Source organism: Elephantulus edwardii, unplaced genomic scaffold (genome assembly GCF_000299155.1).
Source record: "Elephantulus edwardii isolate Elephantulus edwardi_28Jun2011 unplaced genomic scaffold, EleEdw1.0 scaffold00116, whole genome shotgun sequence".
NCBI lineage: Eukaryota > Metazoa > Chordata > Mammalia > Macroscelidea > Macroscelididae > Elephantulus > Elephantulus edwardii.
The window spans coordinates 5,622,264-5,639,114 of record NW_006399866.1 but is presented as its reverse complement, the minus strand read 5'-3'; positions in this window follow the sequence as shown (position 1 = coordinate 5,639,114).

Sequence of the window (16,851 nt, the reverse complement as noted above, 5' to 3'; positions counted from 1 at the left end):
AGAATGAACCTGTTTGTTCTCCTACCAGCCCATGGTCTATTCAGTACTCTTCTCTAGCACCACAGCTCAAAGGCTTCAATTTTTCTTCTGTCGTCCCTAGTCATTGTCCAACCTTCTGACGCATAGCACGTAATTGTGAAAACCATGGCCTGGATCAGGCACACCTTAGTTTCCAGACTAACATCATTACTCTTCAGTATTTTGGAGATGTCCCTGACAGCAGACTTTCCCAATGCAAGTAGTCTTTTTCATTTTCTGGCTGCCAAGAAAACCAAGAATGTTGATTTTGGAGCCAAGCAAACTAAAACTGTCAGCAATCTCAGTCTCTTTACCATCTGTCATGATGCTGCCAATCAGCCCAGTGGTGAGAATCTTTGTTTTCTTGATGTTGAACTTCAATCTATATTGAAGGCTGGTGGCCTTGACCTGCAGCAAGTGCTTCAGGTCCTACTCACATTCTTTAGGAGTTTTGTTAATTTAAAAAAAGAAAGCAAGCAATACTGTCAAAGACTGTGAGAGATAAGTGAAAGAATTATCAGTTGAGGTGTAGAATTGTTGCATTGTTACATATTCTGCTATATCTATTCTTAACAACAAAAAGCAAAATAAAATCATTCCTGTGGAACACAGTTGTTCTTTTGACACGCTGGAACCACTGTAAGTCAGAATCCCACAGCAGCTTTTGGTTGGGAGTCTAAGGAGAAGCCCCAGGATATGAGACTCAGAGGAGAGATGGTGAGCCCTGAAAGAGCCTAATTCAGGGAGAATAGATAGTGCCAGGACTGTGGAAAGCAGCACACATCCAAAAGGGATAGATGCTCAGAAAAAGAAATACTTTTCCAAAAAACGCTATTCCATCTGGGAATCTTTTTCAAAATGCAGATGCCCAGATGCTAACCCAAAGTCACAGAATTGGTGTTTCTCTATTTTTCAATTCCAGTTATAAAATACTACCTGCGTTAAATATTTAAATTATGTTTACTAGTTTTAACCACAGTGGGTACAGAGCCTCAGCATAGGAGATGTGGAGTTACAAATAGACAACATTTTCTTTTTTTCCCAAATTTTCCTTCTTACATATTTGTTAACTTCCTTTGTGTAGTGCATAGAAACCACACCTTTGTAAGAAGAAATTGGATGTCAACACAAATGCTTTCAAGTTCCTAAAAATTGCTTTCCAGGCCAAGGTGAGATCAGAAAACAGCAATTATCAATTATACATTGAGTATCATTTTCTTTCTTATGTTTCTTCTGACATATAAAAATATATATTTTCTTTTGTCCAGGAGACATTTCCCCACCTAGGTAGTTTTACATATGCCAGTGTTTTAATGTTTTGAGATTCTTTGTTCCACTATATTATGTCATTATTCTTTTTGTCTTGAGCCCTTAAGTATTTAATCACAAATAAATCTGCTGCTGTCAATTTTCCTTTGGAAAAACAGCAGTCTTCTTGGGAAAGACTATTAAGAGCTGTCTTGTGTTGAGCTGACATAATGGGCTCTTAGGGCCAAGAGAATAAAATTAATTTTCATATTATGTCTGTTCTCCTAAGAGAAGGGAAAAAAACCCAACTTCTATTATTCGCTAACATTTTTAAGTTAATGCAAACCAGCTTCCTTTCTTGGAGGAAGACAATGGTCAAATTAGTTTTGTATTAGGAAGTTAATATGAGAAATTGTACTTGGTGGTCTGGTCTCCATAGATGGGAATCTAAAAAGAAATAAAGTCTGACAAATAGGCTAGGAAGAAGCTATAGGAAATTTGGCCTGTATGATGAGGCTCCCTGCTACTATCTTTCCTGAGTGGAAAAAAAAAAAGAATTTTAATTTAGCATGTATGTTTAGAGATGTAAGCAAATAGAGACCACAGCTGATGATTATCTACAGCTAGAATCTTAGAGGACCGTAAAAAACTACGAATGAGTAATGAATGAGGTCCGGCTACCTGCAGAGTTGGAGGTAGAAGCATGTTCGCTGCAGGATAATTTGCCAAACTAAATGTCCATCAGGAAGACTGTCAATACTGTATTATTTATCAGTTAGAAAGGATGATATAGATCTGTGTTTCTACCTTGCAGCAATATCAAAGATAGCACCTGACAACAATATGTGTATGTTTTTAATTGGGAGGAAGATTGGCTTTTTCTTGTGGTATGGGTGTGTATCATAGAGTTGAAACCAACCCATAGCCAGCCGTCTGGAGGGTTTTCAGAGGCATTTAATCGCACAGGAGATTGCCCATTCTAATTACTGCATTTAAAATAAAAAGAAACAGGAAATTAACTTTAATCATTTATTTTCTTTAATACAATACAAATCTACTTGCTTTGGAGTCTATTCCAGTTCATAGCCTTTGTATAGCACATAGTAGAAATGTTGTACAGGTTCCCAAAGCGTAAATATTTACTAAGGCTGACAGCCACACCTTTCTCTTGTAGAGCTCCTGGTGGGTTCCTATGGCCAGTGTTTCAATTAGCAGCGAAACTCTTCAGTACTACACCACCAGGGCTCCTTATTTAACTCAGTGTATCAAATATTATGTCAGCATGTAATCATTATAAAGAATTATTGAGGTGATTTCATTTTTTCCTCTGCTACCTAAAAAGGATCGTGCATATATTTTATGTTGATAAACGTGACGCAGTCCTTAGGGAGTTTGCTGCTAACACAAAGGCGAGCCTTTCTGGTAGTTCACATCCACCAGTGACTTCTTGGGAGAGAAAGATGGGCAGTCTCCTCCAGTGTCAGTGACAGCCTTGGCAGCCCAGTGGAGGACCAGCTATGAGTACGTTTCAACTTGATAGCATTAAGTTTGAATTAAACCAAAAAAGCTAATGTCTCCTTGATCAGTTCTGACTCATACTAACTCTGTAGGGTTTCCAAGGATGTAAATCTTTACAGGACCAAGTGGATAAGAACTGCCAACCTTTCAGTTAGCAACCAAGCATTTAAACCACTTAACCACTGTGCCACTAGCATGTTAAGTGGTGGTATTGGGGAAATGACTTTTTCTAGCATTAGCAAGTTAGATGTGTAGGAGTTGTTTTTCCTTAAACATTTGTTTTTTTAGATATGTAGAGGTTTTTTGGTTTTGTTTTAAATATTCTCTTGTTGAGCATGTACACAGGCAAGACATGCACCAATACAATAGTTTTTTCATATGCAGTTCAGTGACATGGATTACATTCCACTAGTTATACAGTCATGCTTACCACTCTTTTACTAAGTTGTTCCTCCCAATTTACATATGTTTACTGCGCCCTAAGGGTTTTATCCCCAGGCATGCATGCCACCAAGCCAGAAGGTTTATAGACGGAGAAAAGATTGAAATTGTTAACAATCTCAATTCGTCTTACTTGGATCCACAATCGTTTCTTGGCACCAGCTGTCAGGAAATCAAAAGATGAGTTGCACTGGGAAAATTCTGCTGTCAGGGACCTCTCCAGAGTGCTAAAGAGCAGTGATATCAGTCTAGAGACTAAGGTGCACCAGATCCAGTCCATGATCTTCTCAGTTGCTTTCTATGCATCAGAAAGCTGAGCAGTGATGAATAAGGAGATGCCTTTGAGTTGTGGTGCTAGAGAAGAGTATGAAAATTCAGTGGCCTGCCAAGAGAACAAACAGGTCCATCTTGGAGAGGATGAAACCAGGTTGCTCCTTGGAGGCAAGGATTTTAAAGTTCTGTCTCACATACTTTGGGCATGTTGCTGGGAAGGACCAGTCCTGGGAGAAGGACATCATGCTTGGGAGTGTGGATGGTCAATGCAGAAGAGGAAGACCCTATGGAATGAAATGGATTGACACAGTGACTGTGGCAATAGGGTCAAGTGTGTCAGAGAGAGCAGAAGGCAAGGATCAGAGCCATTGTTCATAAGGTTACTATGAGTTGTAGGTGACTAATGGCACATAACAGGAGGGTTCATGTCAGTGTTGATAGGGTGTTTGATCAATTTTGAACAAAAGTTGGTAGAAATCCTCAATTTCCTCCTCTTTGACTTTAGTTGTTGGTGCATAACAGTTGGAATAATATAGTCATCTTAACAGAACTTCCTTCTGTGCATATATCCTATCACTCATAACTTTGTACTTTAGGATAGACCTTTAAATTGTCCTTTTGATTATGAATGCACTATTCTTCCTCAGTATTTCTTTCCTGGCTTAATAGCTCTTATGATTGTCTGATTGATTCAAAGTGGCCCATGCCAGTCGATTTCCATTCACCAATGCCTACAATGTCGATCGATCTTCATGCATTGTTTCATTTTTAACAATTTGCAGGTTTCCTACATTTATACTTTGTACATTCCACATTCCAGATTTTAATGGTTGTTTGCAGCTGTTTCTCCTCCGATTTGAGTGACTTTCCATCTGAGCTCTACTCTAACACTGCAGTGGCCTGCATTTCTCTGTGCTTTCCAGGGTTTTTGAGGGCCTCTTATTTTGGAAGTGGATGGCCAGTCCTGATTCCTAGTCTGTCTTAACCTACGAGCTCTGCTGTAAGCTGTCTACATCAATGGCATTTGACACATCAATGGCACAGCTTCCAGCATCACAGTAACCCACAGGTAATACCAGTATAGTAGACTGACAGACAAGTGCTGTAGTAATAAGAGCAAAAGATAAGCAAGTAAGCATATACACACACCCAGCTGTAAAGTAATATGTTGTTGTTATATCCCATCAAGTCACCTGTAATCGTAGTGACCTTGTGTACAGCAGCTCTGAAGCCTGCACTGTCCTGAGCCAGTCTCACTGACTCCCACACACCTACCCACATTGCCCCTGTCTGTGTCAATCCATCTCATCTGGGGTCTTCTTCACTTGTGCTGTCCCTCCACCATTCTGAGCATGATGTGCTTCTCCAAGGACCAGTCCCTCCTGGCCATGTGCCCAAAATATATAAGATGGAGCTTCAAAATCCTAGACTCCAAGGAGAAACTTGGTTTCACCCTCTCCAAGACAGACCTATTTGTTTTCTTGGCAGTCCATGGTACATTCAAGACCATAAAGTAATAAAGTAACTGTTGTTGATATGTACCATCAAGTCGCTTGTGACTCATAGCAATCCTGTGTACAAGAGCCCTAAACCCTGCTCTATCCTGTGCCAACCTCACTGTCTCTGACACACCTGCTCCCATTACCCTAGTCACGGAATCAATCCATCTCATCAAGGTTCATCCTCTCTTGCACTGTCCGTCCACACCCCCTCAAACATAATGTCTCTCTCCAAGGACCAGTCCCTCCTTGCAGTATATTCAAAGTATGTCAGACGAATCTTCATAATCCTTGCCTCCAAGGCACAGCCTAGTTTTCCCCTCTTCAAGACTAACCTGTTTGTTCTTCTAGCCATCCATGGTATATTCAACACTCTTCTCCAGCACTATAGCTCAAAGGCTTCTTTCTATCATCATCTTTCTTTCATCATCCCTAGTCATTGTCCAACTCACTGACACATAACATGTGAAGACTGTGGCCTGGATCAGGTGCACCTTAGTCTACAACCTGAAGTTGTCACTATTCAGTACTCTGGAGAGGTCCCTGACAGCCAACTCTCCCAATTCAATTTGTCTCTTGATTTCCTGGCTGCTGGTACCAAGTGTATTGATTGTGGAGTCAAGCAAACTAAAACTGTTAACAATCTCGATCTTTTCACCATTTATCATGATGCTGCCAGTTGGCCTAGTGGTGAGAATCTTTGCAGTGTGCAAAATTCTCAGTACAACAAACTGACAGATAGATACTGAACTTCTAACAGCAAACCATAAAGCCATTGAGAGAGAACTGTCAAAAGTAGGGACAGAAGAGGACACAACTGTCAGAAGAGACAGGGATATCATTGCTGTATCAGACAGATCCTGGTGGAAAGCCGAGAATATCAGAAAAATATCTGTTGGTGTTTTATTGACTATTCAAAGGCATTTGACTATGTGGATCACAACAGAGTACAGCTAGTATTGAAAAGAATAGGAATCCCAGAACACTTAATTGTGCCATACTTAAAACCAAGAAGCTGCTGTCTGAATGGAACAAGGGAATACAGCATGATTTAAAATCAGGAAGGCTGTGTGTCAGGTTTATATCCTTTCTCCATACCCACTCTCCCTGTATGCTGAGCAAATTTGTGAAACCAGACTCTATGAAGAACAGTGTGGCATCAGGATAGGAGAAAGACTCAGCAACAACCTGCATTATGCAGATGACACAACCTTGCTTGCTGAAAGTGAAAAGGACCTGAAGTGCTTGCTGCAGAAGATCAGAGACTACAGCCTTCAATGTGGATTGCATATTAATATCAAGAAAACAAAAGTCCTTATCAGTAGGCCAGTAGATAGCATCATAATAGATAGATAAAGGATTTAAACTTTCAATAATTTCATCTTACTTGGATCCACAATCAGTACTCTTGGTACCAGCAGTCAGGAAATCAGGAGACATATCGCACTGGGAAAATCTATAGTCAGGGACCTCTCCAAAATACTGAAGAGCAATGGTATCAGTTTGAAGACTACGGTGTGCCTAATTCTCACTTGCTTTGTATCTGAGAACTGGACAGTGAAGGAGGATGACAGAAGACTTGATGACTTTCAGTTGTGGTGTTGGAGAAGAGTACTGAATATATCTGCCAAAAGAACGAACAGGTATGTAATATGTTGTTGTTATATCCCATCAAGTCACCTGTAATCATAGCGACCTTGTGTACAGCAGCTCTGAAGCCTGCACTGTCCTGAGCCAGTCTCACTGACTCCCACACACCTACCCACATTGCCCCAGTAACTGTCAATCCATCTCATCTGGGGTCTTCTTCACTTGTGCTGTCCCTCCACCATTCTGAGCATGATGTGCTTCTCCAAGGACCAGTCCCTCCTGGCCATGTGCCCAAAATATATAAGATGGAGCTTCAAAATCCTAGACTCCAAGGAGAAACTTGGTTTCACCCTCTCCAAGACAGACCTATTTGTTTTCTTGGCAGTCCATGGTACATTCAAGACCATAAAGTAATAAAGTAACTGTTGTTGATATGTAGCATCAAGTCGTAAAAGGTACAGCGGAGTGAGCCTTGGAGGCAAGGGTGGCAAAGTTTCATCTCTCATTGTTTGGAACATGTTGCTAGGAGAGGCTCTTCCTTGGAAAGGGATATTATGCTTGGAAAGGTGGAGAGTTAGCGAAAGATAGACCTCTAACGAGATGGATTGACATAGTGATGGGCTCAGGTGTATCAGAGATGGTGAGGATGGCACAGGATAGGACAAGATTCAGGTCTTGTTCATAGGGTCATGATGAGCCATTCTGGACAGCACCTGACAAGAAGAAGAAGATTTTTACCCAATTATTCCAGTTACTGTTGTCAGCTTGGCCTCATTTAACTAGTTCCTAAGAGGGGATTGTGCTCAATAAAGGCAGATGCTTTTACCAGGTAAGCTAAACTGCTGTTTGTTTTTAAGAAGACTGCAGGGGATATTTTTGGTTCAAGGTTTAAAGATTATGTCTGAACAGTAGTTCCAGGAATTCATTCCACTTTTAAAATCAAGTAGGGGGAAAGAATCTCAAAATCACTCAGACGCAGAATTGCCGTTGAGTCAAAATTGACCTCTAGCAGACCCCTAATGGCGTTTCTAATGCTGTGAATCATAGGAAGGAGGTTGCCTATCTCTCTGGTAGCTGCTGGTGGACTTAAATTACCATAGAGGTGTGACTTCTGTACTAACAGTCAAACTCCATATAGACTATACCACCAGAATGCTCTAGAAATCTGGAATCCAAGAGAATTAGAATTGTGTTCTGCATTTCCCGTTTGTGATCAGACTTCTGTTGTTATTATGTGCTGTTGAGGGAGAATTGACTCATAGCTGCCCCCCCCCAATGGGTTTTCAGAGGCTGTAAATCACATGGGAGGAGATTTGCCCAGGTTACTCCCATAGACCAGCTGGTGAATATGAACTGATGGCCTTTGGGTTGACAGCAAAACTCCTTTCCCATTAGGCCACTAGAGCTCCTATTGTTGTTATGTGCTGTTGAGTTGCTTACAACTCATAGCGACCCTATGTACTATAGCTCTGAACCCTGCCCTATACTGAGCCAATCTCACTGTCTCTGACACACCCACTCCCCTTACCCTGGTTATTGTGTCAGTTATCTCCTCTGAGATCTTCCTCTCCTGTGCTGTCCCTAAGCATGATGTCCTTCTCCAAGGACTAGTCTCTCCTGCCACGTACCCAAAATATGTAAGGCAGAGCTTCAAAATCCTTGCCTCCAAAGAGAAACCTCGTTTCACCCTCTCCAGTACATTCCTGTTTGTTCTCTTGGCATTCCGTGGTATGAATACTTTTCTCCAGTACCACAACTCAAAAGCATCAATTCTTCTTCTGTCATCTTTAGTCATTGTCAAGCTCTCTGATGCACAACAAGTAATTGCAGTGACCATAGCTCCTAGTCTGTAGTAATACTTGTGAAAGAAATGAACTGTGTAGATTATTACACAAGTCACAGTAGCACAACTTGAGCTCTTTCAGAGCGTAGTAGACAAGAATATCAGAGTCTGTACATCCATTTTATTCCAACCAGGGGACTGTTTCTGGAATGGCTAAAATATTGAAAACATTAGATGTTCTGCCATGGCTTTTTAGATGTAATTTGAGTCTTTAAGTGCCTTTTCAAGATTTAAGGAGGCTTTAGGGTAACAATTCTGTCATTTAAAAGAAATATTCTATGTTGGAAGTTATGCCCATTAAATTAACAAAGGGGGGAAAAGCACACAACAAAAACCCAAACCACTTCTCCATAGAAATATACCAAATGATCTAAAAAGGTTATTCCAGTGAAAACTTACCTTACCCTGAGAACTTAAATTTTCATATTTTAGATGTTTAGCTTCTCAGGCAAAAAATGACCTTGAATCTAATTCAAGAATAGTGACATTGACTCACTCATTGCCCTCCACTAGGAACCCTGCAGTAGGGTTTCTGAGGCTATAAAACACATTGGAGGAGATTGTCCATCTCTCAGACATGTGTAATTTAAAATTTTCTAGTAGTCATATTTTTCCAAAAGAAATAGATGACATTAATATTAATGATTTATTGTACACATCAAAAATATTCTCAAGTCAATATATATTCAATACAAAACATTATTGTGATAGTTTTGTACAGTCATAGAAAGGTTTCTTTTACACATTCCAATTAAGAGTAGCCCCATTTTAAGTACTAAAGATCCAAATGTGGTTAGTGGTTTCTTGGTGGACATTGCAGATAATGGCTCTTCAAGTAGGCAGTATTTGAAACTATACATCAAGATTTTCTTGGTTTTTGATATGACTTTGAATCACAGTGAATATGGAAAGATGAGAAATTGAATGGGATGTAGGGCGCAGAAAGATATAGAGGAACATTAGGAAAAAAGAATCAGTAAGTTTCATCCACCAGCAAAGGTGACTATTTTGGTGGATTTTGGATAACTGTTAAAAAAACTCCAAATAAAATATCTATTTTGTGGCTTTAATATTAAAATGCTGTGTCAAAGATACATGATGCCATTTAAGCTATTTTTATTTTGAGCAAATAAGCTTAGAATAAGTAAATAGTTTAAATAAAAACAACCAGAAAGAAATTATTTTCTGTATTAAATATTGCTGATAAATCAAAGTAAGTGAGGATTGATAAATTAATCTCATGTGGGCCATTGTTAGCCTTTGACACCTTTGTGCTGTTTCTTTGGGATCATTTTACTGCCTTTGAGTCAGAACTGACTCATACCTGACCCACCAGCAGGTTTTCAGAGGCTGCGCATTGAATGGAAAGAGGGACTGCCCATCTTCCTTCTGCAGAGCAGCTGTTGGATCATGAACCACCAAGAGGCACCACCTCTGTGTTAGCAGTACAACCTCCTAGAATCTACAGCGCCAGAGCTCCTTTTTTGGAAGAGTGGGAGTGATAGTTTCACTGGATTTGCTTTACTTGAAGAAGAGAAAATGTACAGAAAATATGCAAAAGGAATTAGGCCCATTCTGTGTATGACCTCTGTCATATAGTGGGTATAATGGACCTATAAGAGGGTATGAGGAATAAGAAAACAGATTGAACTCAATCTTTGAAAGCCCATAGCAGTCAGTGTTGCCCCAAGATAGGATGACTTACTTTAGGAAGAAGTTATATTTTTATTACTAGATGTTGGTGTGGTGGTAATGTACTGTTGAGTCCATACTGGAAAATGAAAGGTTAAACTAGCATTTCTCAACTCTTTTTTCTTTTTAGCCCACTTTTGGATATAATAATTTTTGATGGCACACTGAAAATACTCAAAATCTTGTTAAATGGGTCAGCAATGGTGAAAACAGTCATTTCTCTTGTATAGTAGTGACCCTGGAAGTGTCAACAATTAATGTGCTGTTCTTTTGTTTGCATAGAAATGTCTAGTGCTCAGAACAAGCTCTTTTATACTCATATGGCAAATTTCTGTTTTGCAGTAAAAATACAATCTTTTTGTTGCCTTTTTGAGGCTGTATTATTGTTCCTATAAAAAACAATCATATTCTACTCTACACTCTAGTCATAAAGATAAACATTCACTCCAACAGATATCACTAAAAGAAGGTTTATTGGTTTGTGTGTGCCAACAAATCGGAACCAACTCACAGCTGACTCTCCAATGGATTTTCAGAGCTTTTCAATCACACACGAGGAGATTGTATATCTTTTCTCCTGTGAAACAACTGGTGGATTCAAACCACATGCCTTAGGATTGGCAGCACAATTTCTTACCACAAGGCCACAAAAACTTGTTGTTGTTGTGTATATAGTCTGAACCAACCCATAGAAGACCCTCTGGAGGGTTTTTAGAGGCAGTTAATCACATGGGAGGAGATTGCCCGTCCTTCTCCCACAGAGTGTCCGGTGGCCTTGAACCATGTGACGTGCCTTTGAAATGACTGTGCAGTTACTCGCCATCAGGACACAGAGCTCCCTACTACTACTCAGTAATCTGTTGCAGACAACAGAATCCACTCTACCTAGTAAAAGCAGAAAGAGATTTATTTGAGACATGTCATGGGTTGGATCATCCCTTACTGAAATGCAAATATGTAATGATTTAATGTGAAGACCCCTCATGATCTGGTAAATTAAAAAGTTGTGAGAAGATTAAGGGTGGAATGCAGCCATCCCTTATGCTTGTCCTAGCCCTGATCCACTGTAAGGACAGTTTATCGAGGATGTGGCCTGTAACACCTTTTATCCACAAGAGATTAAAGGAGAGAAAATCCAGTTGAGATGGGCTATCTCAGTAGATCCAAGAAAGACTTGCCAGGATTGGAGTGCATCCTTTCTGACTTGGGTCCTTGTTTTAGGAAGCTTCTTGACACCAGGGAAGGCTAAGACACATGGAGGTCTACAAGTATCACCAAGCCTACAGCCGCTAAAGGAAACAAGAACCTGCTTCAGGAAACAACAGAGAGGGCCCCCTAGACCTCTCATCTCAGTACTGTTAAGTCAGAGCCCACTCATAACTGACCTTCCACTGGGTTTCTGAGGCCATAAAGCACACAGGAGGAGATTTGCCACCTTCTCCCTTGACGCTGCTGGTGGATTTGAAACACTGAAGAGGCACAGCCTTTATGTTAGCTGCACAATTCCCTGTGGAGAACACCACCAAGCTTCCTCCCCTAGAACTACCCCATGACTTTGGACGTCTAACCTCCTAAATGGAAAGAGAATCTTTTCTTTTTGTTAAAGCTATCTATTTATTATTTCTATGTTATAGCAGTACTTGTTGTTGTTGTTGTTGTGCACCATTGAGCTTAACTGACCCAGAGCTGACCCTATGAAAAACCAGTGGGTTTTCAGAGACAGTAAATCAAATGGGAGGAGATTGCCCATTCTTCTCCCACGAAACAGCTGGTGGATTTGAATTCCATACCTTTGTGATTGCGGAACAGTTTCTTACCACTAGGTCACCACTAAATAAATAATATAGGAAATCAGTCAAAACTCAAACTCATCGTCATTGAGATAGAAGCAATCATAGCTCCTTTGAGTTTCTGAGGCTGTGAATTTCATAGGAGGAGATGGCCCATCTGTCTGCCATGGAGCTGCTGGTCAATCTGAACCACCAGAGAGTCGCAGTCTTTGGGTTAATAAAACTCTTTGTGGGCCACACCACCAGAAGTCCTTACAGGATTGTGGGAAGGTCTGGAGAGCAGACTCTGGACTGAGCTCCCAAGAATGATCCCTCACCCAGGAGCCACTTTGCTCTGGATGATAAGGAAAGCTGCCACTTCCATAAAAAGAAGTTGATAAATCAAGATACAAGAAACTGCTTCCATGTTGGCTAACGACAGAGGAAACGCTGGTAACATAGAGAGTTGCACTGCTAACCCAAAGGTGGCAGGCACCTCTCTGAAAGTTTGAATTCCCAGACCACCAGCAGCTCCGTGGGAGAAGGATGGGTGATCTTCTCAAGCGATTTACAGCTGTGGACACCCTGTGGAGGGTCAGTGTGGAGTCAGTTCTAACTCGACAACAGTGAGATACTAACTACAGAACCACATTATCAACACTGTGTGGAACCCCAGACTTGCCATTGCTGCTTCCTTGAGGACAACAGCACCTCTGTTATGGTCTCTGTTATGGGCACAGTGGGGCCTAATCCTCTCCCCCGCCTGTCCTAATTCCAGGCTCAATTCAGATTGTATTCAAACTCTTAACTGCAAATTAAGAAATTTTAGAAATTTAAAACTAAGAGTTTAGATAGACATTTAAAATTAAGAGTTTAGAAATTTAAAATTTTAGTTTGCTTAAAAAATTTAGTTTGCTAATCTTTGTGCACTAAAAAAAAAGTCAATAAAAAGGGTTGACTTGGATATTGAACAAGTCATTCCACCGTATCTGCTGCAAATAATATTTCACTTCAGTTGTTTGTTGTTAGATGCCCTCAGGTGCACTCCAAATTATAGTGGCCCTATGAAAAATAGAGGGGAACCTTGCGCTAGGTTGAACCATCCTCACACTCTCCACCAGGCCCAAGCCTTTGGTGGAATCGCTGTGATTCCTGTGACTCATCTTACTGAGTGTCTCCCTCTCCTCCTCTCACGTTGTGCTTCTCCATATATGATGCCTTTTTCTGAGGACTAGTACCTCCTGAATGTATGCCCAAAATATGTGAACTGGGTTTTCCCATCCTTGCCTCCAAAGAGCACGCTGGTTGCACTTCTTCCAAAACAGATTTGTTTGTTCTTTTGGCAGTCTGGGGGATATTTAATACTCTTCTCCAACACCATAATTCAGAGGCATCAGTTCTTCAGGCTTCCTTATTCTTTGTCCAACTTTCAAATACATATAAAGCGATTGAAAACACTATGGGTTGAACCCAGGCGCCTTAATCTTTAAACTGGCCTCCTTACTCTTCACTCTCATTCAAGAGATCTTTGACAACAGATTTGAACAGTACAGCATATCTTTTGATTCATTTACTGCTACTTCATGGATGTTGATCGCCGATCCAAGTAAAATTAAATCATTGACAGCTTTAGTCTTTTCTCCATTTATTATGGTGTTGCCTATTTGTCTAATTGTGAGAGTTTTGTTTTCTTTATGTTGAAATGTAATCTATAGTGAAGGCTGTATTCTTTGATCTTCAGTAAGTGTTTTAAGTCTTCTTTACTCTCTGTATTATCCTTTTAGAAGCTGAGCTGAATGCATAGCCCCCAATGCATCTTGAGGAAGCAGGGTGAATGTGCCATCTGTGTTTACTGTCTGTTCCTTGGAGACAGAATGGTGAAATTTCATATCACATAGTTTGGGCATGTTGTCAAGAGACATCAGTCCTTGGGAAAAGATATCATTCTGGGGAAAGTATAGGGTCAACAAAAGAGAGGAAGACCCTCAAAGAGAAGGGTTGACACAGTGACTGCAGTGGTGAACTTGAGCATGGCAGAGATGTTGAGGATGGTGCAGGATAAGGCAAGATAGTGATCTATTTTTCATTCACATTACTGTGAGTCATCGTTGACTTTGAGGGCACCTAACAGCAATGACATGCTTCCTTTCAGTCTGTGAATTCCCTGTCCCTCAGCTTCTCTTGCATTTCCAGACCCCAGCTCAGGCCGCCCTAGAGGCCTGAGTCAGTGTGATTTCTGGTGATTCATGGACCCTTCTTTTGATGAGTTTGCAGGTACTTTTCACCGTTTGATTTTTTTTTTTAAATGACTCAGAAAATACACTTCTCTTTCTACAGCATTTCCTCATAAAGGGCTATTTTCCTTGTTAGAAAGCAGGGACAGTGGAAGAAAAGAAAAACAAGTACTTTTACCTCAATTCTGTCCATGTTTTCCAGCCTCATCCCTCTAAATTTGCTATTGTTAGACATTTTAGAACATTCCCTCACATACACAGGTATTTGGAACCTCATCATTGGCTTTCTGCTGATCCAGGTTTGTTGTATACGCAGAGCTTGAGAGTTGAGTCAAGTCTGGCCATTCTTTCGTTTTGAGCAGCTTTCCTCTGTGTTGTGGGCTATATTTCTATTACTTCTAAGGAGGAAAGTTATGCATGCAAATGGGCTCTTAACTCTGCCATAATGCCAAGTGGTTTTTCAATTGCTCAATATTTTAAATACTGAGGAAAATTAAGATAAAGTATCTCAAAAGCTTAAGAGAAATATGCATATTTTAATTAGAAAGTTAAGGCTAGGAAAGATGAAAGAAATTAATAAAAGGATTAAAATTAACAGTGATGAGACAGCATCTGGACAGTTAGGAAATGAGGTTAAAGAATTAGATGGAAGTATAAAAAGAACCCAGAATCTCCAAGGGTAAAGTGATGATAAAGATAAGTGTGTCTTTTATGTTAAAAAATTTAAATGGTAGGAAAGCTTTAAAAGGACTAGCACATAACACTTTTAAAGCAAAATCTTAAAGATTAAAGAGCTAGAAAATAGCATATGCAAAGACAAATGGCATAAGTATTTAAAAATTTAACTAAAAGACAGTGGACACAGTTTATGGGGTTGTCTCATTCTGTTATATCCCATTTTAAAGATGGGATACAGATGGGTGCCCACATTTACTGACCTAGAAAGATGTCTAACACCTGTGGTTTAGGTAGAAAGGTAATTCTCAAAACATTGTGCATCTCTGTACACCATGTTGCCTGAAGACTTGCAGAGACATAGAGAAAAGAGTAGTAGGAAATACACCACCAGACTGTTACCTGTATTTGTTCCTGGGTTCTGTTGAGTTGCTTCGACTCGTAGTGACCCTGTGAACAACAGAGCTGGACCTTGCCCTGTCTGCACCATCCTCACAGCCTTGGCCGTATTGGAGAAGAAAAAGAGCAGAGGTGGGGGGGTGCCATGGACACTGGCAGTCTCTGCTTGGAACCCCCAATCCCTTTTACTATTTCTGTGCACTCCTCCTTGCCCCTCTTTAAGTGTAGCTGGTAGTACTTTTGCCCCCATCATCCACATCTCCAATTCTTTGTGCTCAGGCACCATTGGAGCTGCTTTGCCCACATGAGCAGAGAGTCTGAAATGCCTGAGAGTCTATACCTTCCCAACCCCATGGCTCTCAGCAGAGGACTGAAGGCTAGAGGAGTATGAAAGGCCAGTTTCTTGCCTCTGTTTTTTTAAAAATAAATAAAGCTACTTATGTGGATAATTTTATATTTTCTAATACCAGAAGAATGTGTATTTGTGCTTTATTGACCGTGCAAAGGCATTTATTTGACTGTGTGCATCATAACAAATTATGGCGAACATTGAGAAGAAAGAATGGGGATCCCAGAACACTTAATTGTGCTCATGTGAAAACTAGACCTAGAACAAGAGGCTATTGTACAATCAGAGCAAGGGAGCACTAACTGGTTCAAAATTAACAAAGGCATGCATCAGGGTTGCATCCTTTCTGCATACCTGTTCAGTCTGTATGCTAAGCAAATTATTCAAGAAGCCAGACCCTATAAAGAAGAATGTGGCATCAGGATAGGAGGAAGACTTGTTAATAATGGTCATTATGTAGATGATACGACCTTGCTTGCTAAAAATGAGGAGGACTTGAAGTGCTTAACTTGCTGCAGATATCAAACACTGCAACCTTCAATTTGTATTTCATCTTAATATGAAGGAAACAAAGATTCTCAACCACTGGCCAATAGTATCATGATAGATGGAGAAAAGATCAAAGTTGTCAGTGATTTAATCTTATTTGGTTTCCGCAGTCAGGAGATCAGAAGACATACTGCACTGGGGAAATCTGCAGTCAGGGACCTTTCTAAATTACTGGAGCAATGACTTAGTTTGAGGACTAAGGTGTGCCCGATTCAGGCCATGGTCTTTCAGTCACTTGCTATGTTACTGAGACCTGGAAGGACAATAAGGGTGACAGGAGAAGAATTGATGCCTTTGAACTGTAGTGTTGGAGAAAAGGACTGAATATCCCATGGATACTATAAGAACAGATATGTCTTGGAGAAGGTGCAGCCAGAGTGCTCTTTGGAGTCAAAGATGATAAAGCTTCATTTCACATACTTTGGACATGTTGCTCAAAGAGGCTATTCCATGGAGAGGGACATCATGCTTGGAAAGGTAGAGGGTCAGTGAAAGAGAGGAAGACCCTCAATGACGCAGTGACTGCAGTGGTGGACTTGAGTGTGCCACAGACTGTGGGAATGGCACAGGACAGGACAAGGTTTGTATCTGTTGTTCATAGGATCACTGTGAGTTATACTTGACTTGATGGCACCTAGCAACAACAGTAACAGTAACTGCATTAAAATACATTTTAATAGCAGATTTTATTATCATTCTTTACTAATACTAATGAGAATGTTTTATAGCCTTTAAAAAAATTTTCATTGTGGTA